At 35.1% G+C, this 14,652-nt stretch overlaps 1 protein-coding gene across 2 annotated transcripts in view; it reads right to left on the bottom strand.

Moving 5' to 3' along the window:
* Positions 1-1,297: 1,297 nt before the first annotated feature.
* The window catches only part of LOC149792041 (transient receptor potential cation channel subfamily V member 3-like), a 175,797-nt gene continuing 162,442 nt past the window's right edge, over positions 1,298-14,652 (bottom strand). For both annotated transcript variants that reach the window (XR_016423470.1, XR_016423469.1), the window contains exons 2-6: positions 11,943-12,018; positions 7,520-7,619; positions 6,921-7,012; positions 4,530-4,609; positions 1,298-3,523 (exon numbers count right to left, since the gene is read on the bottom strand). The gene's annotated coding sequence lies outside the window, so the exon portion shown is untranslated. The remainder of the gene's footprint in view (positions 3,524-4,529; positions 4,610-6,920; positions 7,013-7,519; positions 7,620-11,942; positions 12,019-14,652) is intronic.

Here is a 14,652-nt window from a genome sequence, read left to right as displayed (position 1 = left end):
AAAGACTTATAAACACGGTACTAACAGCTGAAACACTAGGAGCTCAGCATTAAGAGCTTAAATGCTAGTACTGTTCGCCTGGTATCAGGATAATGAGATTGGGTGGGACATAATGGTACATGGCCGCAGCGCGGTGTCCATGTTCTGGACATAACTATAGCATGATACACAATATACATCGTAGCGATAAATCCAAAAGTTGTTAAAGCTAGATTAAAAATACTAATCACACACACACACAAACACTCAGACACACGGCTGCACACACACATGTACACACACATGTAAATATATGACCTGTCTCCATGCTTGATGCAGATTCAGTTTAATTTTTTGTTGACTATGACATTGCTAAAATGATAGAATAAAGGTGGTCATATGTGAAGGTGAAATCATAATTTAACAAAAGGACCATTGTCTCTCACCGGTTAGGTGTATAGACTTGAATAAACAATAACACAAGAGAGAGTGAAAGCAACAATCTTTGAAAAATAGAATAATTTAGTGGGTGAATTCTGTAAAAATAAAACAAAAAAATATGAACTTACGGTTTTAAGAATCAAAGCAAAAAATAATCCAAGAATAATACACGAATACATTTTTTTAAAAGTCCTAATACCATATTGTTATAATGATATCAAGTTCGTGTCCCGACGAATAATTCAAGAAAGAAGACGATGATGCATACTGTTATCTGTAATGTTGAACTTGTTTAAGTCTACAGTTCCTTGTAGTAACAAGAAATATAACTCCGGTATTTGGAAATTTGAATACATTTTTACAAAAGCTGTCCTTGTTCAACAATTTCATATGAGCGCACGTATTTTCGGGTAAAAAAAAAGAATTAATTCTTTGATTCAAATCAATTTGAAATAACTCCAAACAACACAACATACAACGTGCAGCGTAAGAACCCAACTTCTACAGAAAATATCTCTCCACAGCAAGGGTTATATCGTATCCTAAAACTCAACAAGTGGGTCACATTAACATGTTCCAGAACCTCATCGAAATTAAAGATCACGTACACCCAATGTAACCCTAACGTAAATCAATCATTTTACTCTAAGAAAATAAAATAAAAATTGTTTACATCATGACACGCAGCCACATCATGATCTCGACAACAACAAATCATTTTGAAATAAAATAGAGCTTATTTACGTGGCTGCTACTAATGTTGAATCAAGGCCAGGATCTAGATCAACACCTGGTGTTTACTAAAACAGTTGACTGGCCAAACTATTTTCTCGAAAAGTATCATCTTCAGTGAATAAATTTACATTGCAATAGCGGGTAATCAAAGCTAAGAAAAATAAATCTGATAAACAAACAATTAAATTGAAATAAATATATATCAAATCAGACACAATGAAATCGAATATGCATAGCATAGCACACACACTCATCTCGACTTTGGAATTTGACTTTAATAACAAATTATCCATCATTCTCAAATGAGCTTAAACTTGTGACATGAGCAGGAGGAGCCTATGGATGCGTAGAGACGAAATATGGAAAATGTGATGTTAATAGCTTTAGAATATGGGAATTATATCGAAGGAAAAAATAGATAGACACATAACTTACCTGCTGGAGACTATCACTATAGAACAAACAAGCAACGTTTGTTTCTTTTCTGCCATAGTTTGAAAAACCACTAGAAACCAATTGTACATATTGCTTGCTTAAACAAACCATCCATTCTCCATCATCTAACACATGCATGCTGGGAAAATTAGTATGATCTTATTGATTGATCATCATTGGTTAGCAAGTGTAGTATTAGTGCATCCCTGTTGATTTAAGTACAGAACAAGAGGCAATAACTTTGTGTGTGTCATTTAATTGTATTATACTGATTTAAAAGGGGCCTCTCTTTGTATGTATTATGGCATATCATGGTTCTGGAAAATTACATGATAGAGGTTTACTGATTGTTTTTAGAATTTTAATGATTCGTATGTTGTTTGTGATTAACTGCCCTGACTTTTACAGCATATACACTGTCAGAACCATCTGCAATCTTGTCGAAGACTGCTCCTGCTTTAGATATGGCCAGTAGATTTTTTTTCCTTGTTTATTGGGTCCAGTCTTTTAAGCGCTTTGTTTTGGGTCTTTTTAACAAGGTGCTTTATTGCTAGATCTGCTGGTATATGGCAATATATCTTCCCCCTGATGTTTACGAAAACGCCATAGATAATTTGATATGCAGCGCATATTCTATATGGTGATTGCTGATGGCATAAAAAGGCACAAGGTTTATAAAGCATATTTACTTCTGCTGTTATGACTCATTTACATCAACATCATATATTTATGGCAAATAAGTAACCTGTCCCTGTCATTTCTGTGCATCAGATCCAAAAGCTCAATGTACAGTAACCCAACCTGTAATACTATACGGCCATACTGTTGCACACGATCAGTGTTCTATGGCATTAAAACTGTCTTTTTCCTCGCTTGAAAACATATTCAGTTTCAACTTTCTCATTGCTAACTTTAACTTGAATGGGGATCAGTGAATCGTTGACAGATTCTTCAACAATCATGTAAATCTTGTGCCCTGAGAAGACATACATTTCAATAAAATGATCCATAGTCTGCTGAAGACACGTGTTTGTTATAATGACTGGAGGTATGTTCATGGTTGGAGTACTGTTTGGATCACAAAGTCTGAAGAAATCAGGCATTGCCTCAACAATATGATTTAAAAAACAAGAAAAATACATTGTTATCTACATCATAATGATTCTCATGTCAGAGTTCACATCATGCCACCTTCTACGAATTGGCTGTCTATTCATACAGCCAGTTTCAAAACTCCAAGCGAAAGAGCTTCAGATAAACCATTGTCAAGACATTAGCTGCTGTATGTCAGATTTCACGTAAAGGAATACAGATCACTCAGGTTTTCTATGGTATCTTAAGCGCCTCCATGTAATCCTTTTCACCATTAAATCTCTCTTTGGTCAATTGATCAACACCTGTATGATGCACTGGATGATGATCTGTGCAGCCATAGATTTCGTCTATCGTTTCACTGTATTATTGCATTATCTTACGAACATCAATATACTGTTAGTTATTGTAACGAAGAACTGGAAGTTGAGCTATAACTGATTTATTTGCAAGCTCCACTGAAAATCCACATCCAATTTCGCTACAATAGAAATCTTTAAACGTTTAGAAAGGGGAGATAATCTTCTTCTGTATTTAAAATCAGGGTTGTGTTGTTGGATTTTGATCTTCTCTGATCTCTTTATCTGGTGGTGATTCGATGCTAGGTCAGTTACTGACCCCTGGTTGATTGGCGTAATTCATCTGTTGCACAATATCAGCAGATGGAAACCTATGTTTTATCCTCCATGATAATTTTTCCTTTCATGTCGCACCCCAGTTTTAAAATGTACATTCTTCCTTTCCTTACGGCAAACTCAAGCTTCTTAAAATATGAATAGTCTATTTTTTTAACGTGTCATAACTACTGGACGTACCCCGAATCTGCAATCTCTCAAAACACCTGATGGGAACATGAGAAAAAAATCGATGAAACCATTTTTATCTGATTATCATAATGATGTCTTCTATTAGTCATACTAAAGAAGTGGTCTTATATGCTTTAACGTGTCTACAATAAAATATCAAATATTGAACTTGACCGCTGAATCATAAAATATTGTTATCTGTGATAGGTAACTGCTTATAAAATTGACAATTGTATAATGAACTAGCTGCATGTGGGTGATCAACCAGACATATAATTTCAACCTAAATCTGTGTCTACGGATGTTTGGCCACTAAGTTATAGTATCATTTAAGTCCAGGAAAGGCATCCCAAATAAAGCATATGAAAACAAACCAGGATAAAATGAGTGTTATATCATGGCATTGATTCATAATGCACATTTTACAATGCAGTTAGATCATACCATATCAGTCATTTACAATTTATGCCAGTATTTCTAAATATATTATTAATTGTATAATATTTTATTCAAAACTGAAGTTCATCTATGAAATTGTATGGGTCATTTAGATCCATTACAGATTAAATGGTAATTACTAGAACTTGGTTATAATGGTTACATTCCCAATAATTAAGTGTGTGCAATTACTATTTAGCTACAACGGGGTTTAAATTTTATTCATCTTTTATCCACTTAAAATTTCAATTATTTCCTGTTAATCAATCTAAAGAACTTGTAAATAGAACTGGTAGTGGCTAGTATATTCCTCATAAACTTAATTACATGGTAGAAAAAACGTGTAGTGTAGAAGATTTTGAAAAGTATGACAATTTAATATTTATCTGTATTTAATTTCAATTTAAAATGCATACATTTCCCACTGTCTCTACCTCTAAATTTATATTACGGTGTTATGCCTTTTAAACAAATTTATGCTTCATGTTTTATATCTTATGTCCACGTTTGGTAAGTCTGGGTATGTTTGTGTAGATACAGTGTACAAGTACAACCGTGAATTGATGCTTCATGTTCTGTTGAACTGCTGGACACGTCACTTACGATGGGGCTTTCATCCGTGGCCAAACATGCATAAAGGAACAATTGTTTCACCCTGGTAAGCTGTGATCTACATGAAGTTCCTAAACATATATAAAAATTCATATGAATATTTTTTAAAACACGCCATAATATCTATTCAATTTCAAAACATCGACTGCAAAGCCACAAGCTATACGACTGTATAGGCTACAACCAAAAATTAAAACAAAATGTATTAGGCTAAGTAATTCAGTGGACTTTTTTCAAAATGTGTTTCCTCAAAACAAACACGTCGATCTAGCTTCAGAGCCAAAATATGTAAGAAAAGTGTATACAAATGCGTCCAAGTGGACATAATATTTGCTTACGTATGATTGATTTATTGTTGTTGGTGTGAAATTATTGTGAAATTATTGGCATTTATCTGCTTAACTGGTGGAGGAAGAACCCAGGAAAACCAAGGGAAGAACCACCGACCCATGGGAAGCTATTGGCTAGCTTCTTCATCTACACCGGCCAAGGTAGAGATCTGAACTAAACACCAAATTCCATTATTTTTTTTTAATGTGGCCATGGCTTTCATGACTTAGCTGGCACTAATAAAGTGTAATTACTCAACAATATTGATTAATTAACTCTAGACGCCAATCCTTATTATGACGCAGATACTTTGACATCAGGGGTAACAAGACCTGAAAAAGGCTATTAATACCTGGTACCACGGGACTGTATACATCCCTTTATTTATTAAATCCATGTACTCGGGTTTCGTTTATTTTTTTTGGTTTTGTGTTGTGTACAACGATACCCGAGGGTGATTTATGTATATTGTACAATATTTGGAAACAGTGAGTTCTGTTCATCATATGTCGCACGTGCGAGGTGCTTTCGATGTGAAAATCCGAATACTTCCTGCGCACATATGATGTATGACTGCATCGTCTGTGTATAAATGACTCACCATAAGGTTACATCTTTAATTGGGGAACGTCTTGTCAGTGAGAGGTCTACCTAAGGACTTGCATATCTTCAGCTGTAGAGGCATGTTAATTATTTATTAATTTATTGTGTATTTATTTTTGTAGATTTCCATGTTGCTTCGGCTTACGCCGTGTAATTGAAATATTTTATATTCCTGTTTGTGACTTAGCAAGAGATTTATATTAGCAATGTAAGTTGCATTTTTAAGAAAAGTTTAGTACCGGGCAGTGTAGGTTAACTTATGAACCTGTTTATAGTTTTGTAATTAGTGTGCCTATAATGTAATCTCCATAACTTACCGTATATAGCGTCACTACGTTTCATCATATATGCCTGTTTCATGCATAGTACACTGTGTTAGATGTATTTTCAGCTCGACGAGGTATAAACTGTAGAACTAACCATAGAAGTTGACCAAAGCAGTTGTAAAGCTGAACCATAGTAGCCGTAGAGCTGAGTGAACATTGTTGCTGGTCGAGTAGCAGGTGATCAGGCGTTGCTGACCGATTGGTTGTCGCTGACTGCTTGATTGACCAAATAATTACATGGTGGTTGGTGACTAACTGAATACGGACTGATTGACTGATCAGTGTGACTGGTAACCAAGTGTGCTTCTGACGGAGTGTAAGACTCCAAGCAGGTTATCTTGTTACGCCTGACCTATGCCATGTGCTTCATAATACCTGATCCATGTCAAGTGGCTAATAATGACTGACATTTTTTTAATAATGACTGAGCTATGACAAGTGGCTAATAGTGCCTGATTCAAAGACAAGGAAATATATTAAATGGAGTATTGTCACAAACAATTTCTTTGAACTATCAACCTTTGGATTATGGATGATATAACAATAAATCATACGATTTTTTATACACAAACTCAAGACAATGAAGTCTCACCCTAATGATACACTAAACTACGATGATTCACTAGGAATTGCAATTATAAATTAATCGACTTTTAAAAAGAAAGGACCTTGACTAAGTGTGAAGCCTACAACCAAACCAATCTCACAATAAAGACTAATATTTCATAATCAAATACCATTAATACAATATTTTCAAATCACAATATGTAGCGTCATTACCTTACGTGCTGTAAATAAATTATGTCATCAATGTGATTTACCTACACCTACATTCCAAAATCTGGACAAACTAACCACCTGACTAAAGCATAAGACTCTGGGCAATTGTAACAATGTAAAATTAAACAGTATAATGCTACGAAGAGGGCACAACTATCTTACAAATTAATTTTATAAACGTTCTTAAATTAAGCTAATTAATTGAACGCATTCAATTTTAATATATCTGCCCAGAGTGTGTGACAGGACATTTAAAAGGTAGGTTGTGTTACGTTCGGAAGAGATTCATTTTCTGTATATATTGATGTAGTGTGCAGACACCTCCCAGAATGTGTTAACATACGCTGATGGTAGCACATGCTCCTCCACAGCGGTCATCATTGCGAACTTCTCTGTTATGCCCAATTTATGATACGACTTATTCAGGTGTCGGAACTGCAATCAACAAAACGTTTTGAGCTGTAACGTTTGAAATTAGCTCTAAGTAAAAGTTAGTACTTGTCGTATAAATCTCAGACTCAGTAACAAATACTTTTATCGAGAATTTGGAAAGACAAATAACTGTTAGTTAAACAGCTATTGCTACTAAATAACGCAAGTATTTAGCTATTGCCTTCTGAAACGAAATACCCCATTTTCAACCCACACCCTTAATGTTAAAATAAAGTGAGTATCAAAATGCAATGATCAGCTCCTTAATGAAGGTCATGAATGCAAACCTCCTTGAAGATAGACATTCAAACTTTGTACAAAGTGAATCAATACAGAATGAAGGTCTTGAATGCAAACCTTGAAGAGAGACATTCAAACTTTGTGCAAAAAGAATCAATACAGAATGAAGGTCTTGAATGCAAACTTTGAAGATAGACATTCAAACTTGGTGCAAAAAGAATCAATACAGAATGTTGCCAACTGCAACTGTAAATACATAGTATATTATACCCATATATGTATCTGCTTCTCTCTCTGCGCTGGAACTTTTCTTCTTGATGATGACCTCTATTGTTTACAATAGGTGTGGAAACTAGGATGACACTCCATTCTATAAAATCAAATTAGGAGATTTCAAGAAAATAAATTGTTACATTTTATTCTCACTACGTACCAGATAATCAATTCATTGTATTTTCAAATGACACAATACTTATTATTAATTTTGTAACCATTTTATACTGTGTAAAAATATAGATATAATAATGATGTTTTTGAAAACATCTTTTTGCGATAAATGCTTCACATACCTTGTTCTATTGTCACTCATCAAATATACAATATTAAATATAAGTTCCCTCAACAAAATACTATTTTTTTAGCTTAACACCATGAACTTTGACATGTGTGTATAGTTTAATATAAGCCTTGCTTTGTTAAAAGTAAATATATAATTTTATTATCACTCATTAATCAAACAATAATAAATTTCAGTTCCCTTAACAAAAGTATATACATTTAACTTAATACCATGAAGATTTCGTCATAAACCATGGAATGTCTGTATAGTTTAATTTAATGCTTGATTTGGTTTGAAACAAATATGTCCATGAAACACAGATCTCCAGAGTAAAAACGATTTTGATAATATGGAACAATTGAGAAGAATCAGTCAAAATGAGATTTTTGATCCCATTACCCGATTTTAATCCCAGCCTCCAGCATATCCTAATACGAGAAGGCTGGTCTTTTGATTTAATAAGTGTTTGCTACACATGAACAGAGGGTTCCTTTACCCACCCGTGCACTTCAAGATTTAACCCCTTTGATTCACCCCATATTTCCTAAAGAGTCCCTTTAAACTGTGTTGCTTTATATTGATCCTCTGTTTTCTAATATTTATATAATCTAACATAAAACAGGAATGATTTTATCTCTGTTTCCAAAAAAGGTGATATCCAAAACTGAATAAGATGCATCAAGTACTTTTATTGCAAAAGCATATACCTTTCCACCAAGTGCCCCCGAATCGTTCAAGCAAAATTATTCCTATTTTTAAGGAACTCCTAGCTAGAACATGATTTCTGTGGCAAAACCTGTGTTGTTACATATAACAATATTTTAATATCAATGCAACACTGATCAAAGAATGTATTGCAAATGGAACATTGCGATGATGCAGTCTAAATTGTTCAGTGTTTGGCAACGTATGCCACCCTTCATAGACGGAATTTGATATTTTGGTATTTATCGTTGGCCAACCTATTACATTATATCAGTTATGATGTAACAATTATCAAATTATCGATAGCAAAGGGATTGTTGGTACAGTCGAAATGTGCAATATTTGACAAAATATCGTGACATTCGCTATTCGTAGAAGAGGTTAGTTATATCGATAATACTATTTGACAGAATTTGGGTGTCATGGACAACGATATTGACATATGTATGTAAAATTGATCACGCAATTCATTGCAACCAGAATATTTTGGATGACGCAGTGTGAAATGTGCAATATTTGCTAAACAATCGTTACCCTCACCCCTGGCTAAATGGAGAAAAGATTTTCGTCTTAAACTTTTGCAAAACTAATGCTGTCGTACATAACCTCTTATCAATTTCAACGTACAGTTTATAAAGGAATCGATTGGATAAGAAATTGTTGAGATAACGTTGTGGGAAATGTGCAATTTTAACAACATGTTGTTATGTTTATCACTTATAATTCGTCTTTGCCTAATTGTACAAATATTTCTAAAGATACATACGACGCAGGTTTGCTTGGTAAGCTTGAACACACAATAACGACTGATATAGTTCAAATCGAAAAGTTTAGTAACGTTCGCATTGTGTCACTAAGAAAATAATATTATAGGAATAAATGGGCCACGGTTAGATTAACGAAATGGCCATTTGTTTTGATCACGTGACAATATTGCGCTGGTTCACCTGACTTAGTCTAGCGGAGTGCAATGCAGGGATCAAAAGAAGCAGAGAACCAGTTTGGCAATGTAAGCGCGAAGTTGAACCATCTCAAGTGCAAATCACTCGAATCCAGGCGAACCAAGGCCAAGCTGACCATGCCGTATATGATAGAGAACAACCTAATGGACATATCAGCGGACAAATTGCCTGACCCTAGCATATGTTCAAACTAGCGGTAATCACAGGAAAAGTTCCAATTAAAGTCAGCATCGACAAATTGTTTTACGTTCAGCTTTTTCCCCATGAACAATATGGACTTTGAACAAATTACCATCAATTATTGCAGAAACTCCTAACTTGGTCTCACGCTAAAAAGGGCTTTCAAAAGTCACATTCTATTGAACTAGTCAGCTACAAATAAGACCTATTGAGTCTCAGTCTATGCCAGTGAAGTTCATTATCGTACCGCCACTACGGTATTCTCATTGGTCAGAATATGTAGGGACAAAAACGTACACTTATACATTTTTATATTTATTTCTGCCTTTCTGTCATTAATAATTGCCACGTGACTACCGCCTTTCCGTTATCTTCGGCCACACACCACACGTTTCTTAGTAATCAAGTGAAAATTCATCATGGTATTTATATATCGACAGATAGATAGGTTGGTAGGTAGGTTGGTAGATAGATAGTTAGATAGTGTCAGTTTATAGATAGATAGATAGATAGATAGATAGATAGTTAGATAGTTATATTAGATACTAGTGTATATGCATACTTAGCACTAGATGGCTAGTTTTGCTTGTGCTAGCATGACTAAGGTAATCGACAATTAATGGTGTATGACAGACAACACGTTCACAATCTCAGCAAGAATGCTCTAATACACCCGTGTTTACAGGATAGTTAGATAGTTTATTGGCTACTAGAAAGTGCAAGCATTTAGAGGTGACCATTCTTTTAAAGCTTCAGTTGTAGAAGACGAGAGTTTGAATGTCTATCTTCAAGGAGATTCAGAATTTTGGATCGTGTGTCCGGATGCCATGCAAGGTAAATCAAGAGTTAGATGATATTATATATATATATAATGTACGTTGGTCAGCGTATAGTCGGTTATTGGAGAGAATCCCAGTTTATTACTTTTGTCTAATGCCTCGTAATATCATGTTGTTTAAATAAAATATAAGCTTTTCTATCAATCCATTTCTGCTTCCAGTCTTTCAACCTTCCCGTACCCATTTGTGGTTGTGGGGTGTTGTCATAGGAATTTAAAAACATTGGCAAATATTAGACATCCATTGTAATCTTCGGTTACAAAATTCTTCGTACAAGAAAACAGTGATTGTGATCTTCTGCTAAAAATATTCTTCGAATAAGAAATTAGTGTCACACAAATCATGGTGTTGTGAAAAAGCATTTATTGTGTATTTACATTGTGTCAAATGAAAACAGTATTATTATAGGTCATCAAGGTATATACAAGACAATCAATTAGAGTTTTATAAAATGCTGGTTACTATTCAAATGAGGTTTAAACTGCTAGTACATGTAGTGAAAAAAGGAAAAAAAGTTATAGGTAGGAACAGATTGCTCCAAAGACATTGTATGCAACTCTTTTTAGGCTAATCAGTACATCAAACTGTCATTCTCAGTAAGTAGGCGTGTTAACTATGTGATAATCAACGTAACTGCCAATTGCAAAATACAATCGATATGTGGATGATACGCATCACATCCGCAGTATAGTTGATTCGAGTCCATACAGAAAAGATTCGTGTTCAAGGAGAATAATTATCTATTTTCAATGACATGCATGGGTGACGATAACAAATGTTTTGAGCGTCACTTGGAAATCAAATATCTAAATCAATTCATTATTCAAAGTTAGACACATTCAACAGTAGCTAGAAGCAGGACATCATTAAAGGACTAAAAAACCTGTTTAAAGGTCAAATTCAACTTGACGTGATTTGATTTTGATTTTTAAAGTAGCTTTAGCACGTTTCAGTCATATATTTACGATGTCTGCAATGTGTCCGTTTATAGTGATGTTTAGGACTGTGGCATCATGCCGCAGACATGTAGCATGATGTCCCACCTAGCCACATTATCCTGACACCAGGCCGACCAGTCCTAACACTAACCTCGTAATGCTGACCGCCAAGCTAGGTAGGTGTTTGTACCATTTTTGTAAGTCTTTGGTATGCATCGACCGGGGATCAAGCCCACGACCTCCCGCATCCGAGGCGGACGCTCTAACCACTAGGTCACCGGATAGGTTTAATGCAATATAAAGCAGTTTTTATGTCATCTGATTTTATGAACGGATCGATTATGTTTTAGAGAATATGTATTTTACGTCACTGCAATGAACGTAAAACCTTGACCTGCTACAAACTCAACCATTTTAGTAGTATATGGCTCTGAAATTACGAACGTGATCCATTGGAATTTACAAAGTAATATTACCCGTTATTAACTAATTTTACCTGCAAGTACTGACCTTACAAGCTGCGCTGAGAGAACTGAAAACTGTATCCAAATGTAAACACGAATCAAGACTCTAGACCGCTCAAACGCTGAAAGAAACAGTCAGATAATGTAATGAAGCAGGAAAACGACGACCTGTGGGCGCGTAACAACAGGTGATAATGTTCATGACCTATGCGCTCATATATATTTGTCTCTCGCAGGTCTTGTAGCCGCAAGCCTAGTCACATCAAAAGCATAACTGCTAACAAATGAAGAAACGGATAATTTGAGAAATTTATCAATACAAAATATTAGCTGCCCTTATAGAAATGCCTACCAATCTACCTAATTTCCTACATACTTATATACATACCAACCAGCCTACCTGCCTGCATGGACACGTACATCATTACCTGCCTGCCTGCCTTCATCCATCCATCCACGCACACGCCCTCCAACACACACACATGCATGCAAACATACATACCTAAATACATACATACATGCAATGCTACATACATACATACATGCATACATACATACATACATGCATTGAAGCATGCATGCATATGTAAATACATGCATACACATATACAGAGAGACAGACAGAGAGACATACATAAATATCCATCCATGCCTCCATTCTTCGTACACACATACATACATACATACATACATACATACATACATACATACATACATACATACATGCATGCATGCATGCATGCATGCATGCATGCATACATACATACATACATACATACATACATACATACATACATACATACATACATACATACATACATACATTGTTGCGGCAGGTAATACTTTTCTGGGTAGGACACTATTGGGAAAAAGTGTTTTTAATAAGATATGGATCTGTACTGTATGTTAAGTTTTCTCTACTTGGTTCCAGCCATTTTTTGTGTTAATGATCCTGCATTTATGGTTGTTGTCCTCCTTACCTGCTGGGCATCATGCCAGTGAATAGATTGAAACCCGATACAAAGAAAATTTCTGAGGGAGAATACTAGCACGATGATTCAAGTACTAACTGAGACGTTTGCAGTCTTTTGTACACTAATTCTTTTCCTATTACTAGGCATGCAAAGTCTCATCTATATAAGCTTTTTCTGACAGCAGAATCTATTTGTTAATTGCAAATAACACAGATGAAAAATTGTACATTATTCTGTACTGCATGTTCTTATTTCTCAATTTTCTAAAGATATATTTAAATGCCTCAGATTCCGCAAAATAATGTTGACTTGCATAATATGCTTTAGTAACAGGTTTGGTTCTTTAAAAGCAAAATGGGTTATGGTATAGGGTATATTATAATTTGGATAGAAGGTTGAAATTTAAAAAATATCGTTTTATGGAAAAGCCTAAAATTGAGCTTATAACACCCTTTCCCTATGCTACTACTCTACGTGCCTGCGGCATGATGCCCCTGTGCTAGACATCACTATAAACTGCCGCACTGCAGTCGTCGTCGCGATGCTACTGAAAAACCATTAAAGTTACGTTAAAAATCCTAATCACACACACACACACAGACACACACACACACACACACACACACACACACACACACACACACACACGCGCGCACATTGATTGCGTGTGAACAACAAGCCATTAATGTACTGTAAGTTGAACTCTCTGCATGATACAACATTACGGTAATATCTCATAATGTACCTAGGCCCGCCCTGACATGTTCGTTTTAAAGCGTTAAGAAGCTCGCGTAATATTCTCAATGGAGAAACAAAAAGTAAGCCAATTCAAAAGGTTTACAATTGACATATAAGGCTTAGCAAATATTGGAGACTCGTACGATTTATAAAGGAATCGACTGGATAAGGAATTGTTGAGATGACCTAATGGGAAATGTGCACTATTAACAAAATTGTGTTGTGTATTTCACCTATACTTCGTAGACACCTAATTGTACAAATATTTTAAAAAATACACACGGCGCCGACTTTATTGGTGAGCTTTGAACACACGATAAAGATTGATGTAGTTCAAATCGAAATATTTAGTAAAGTTCGCAGTGTGTCACTAACAAACAGAATATTAAAGGAATAAATGTGCCACGGTTAGATTAACGAGATCTCTCCATCCGAGGTCATTTGATTTGATCACGTGACAATATGGCGTCGGTGCTCATCTGACAGTCTAGCAGGTATCACGGTAAAAATTATTTTTCAATATACCTGAATGCTAATGTTTTGTGAAATAAATATACTGTCTATCCTACCTCAGCATGCATGTCACACTCTATCGTAGAAAACAATGCTAGATTGTAAATTTGACAAGGACAAAAACCAGGTACACCATTGTATTTAAGAGAGATAACTCTGCTCGAACTAGACAGGGGTATGAGTTATCTTGTCAAAACAGTTTCAGCCGTGGGTACCATATTAAAACAAAATCATAAAATGTAGAAAATATGATCTAGATCAGAATTAACATAATCTCACATGTTGCCAAGAAGCCTAACATTTTTTAAGCCTAACAGAAAGTACAACGCTTACATAATGCACCAGTCACTACTAGTGTTGTTCTTATTTTCTGAACGCAATCTTCCATACACCTTATGCTCCGCTCACCTGGACTTGCGCATTTGGTACCGTTATACCTATAGCAAACTTAATTATTTTCAAAAATCTGTGAAATATTTCGGGACTATAAGTAACAAATGTACTTAGTCTCACTTGTGAAAAACAATTGTA

The sequence above is a fragment of the Sinohyriopsis cumingii genome, chromosome 9 (genome assembly GCF_028554795.1).
Source record: "Sinohyriopsis cumingii isolate HCF-2022 chromosome 9, ASM2855479v2, whole genome shotgun sequence".
NCBI lineage: Eukaryota > Metazoa > Mollusca > Bivalvia > Unionida > Unionidae > Sinohyriopsis > Sinohyriopsis cumingii.
The sequence above is the reverse complement of the archived record's forward strand: the minus strand, read 5'-3'. Positions and strand labels throughout refer to the sequence as shown.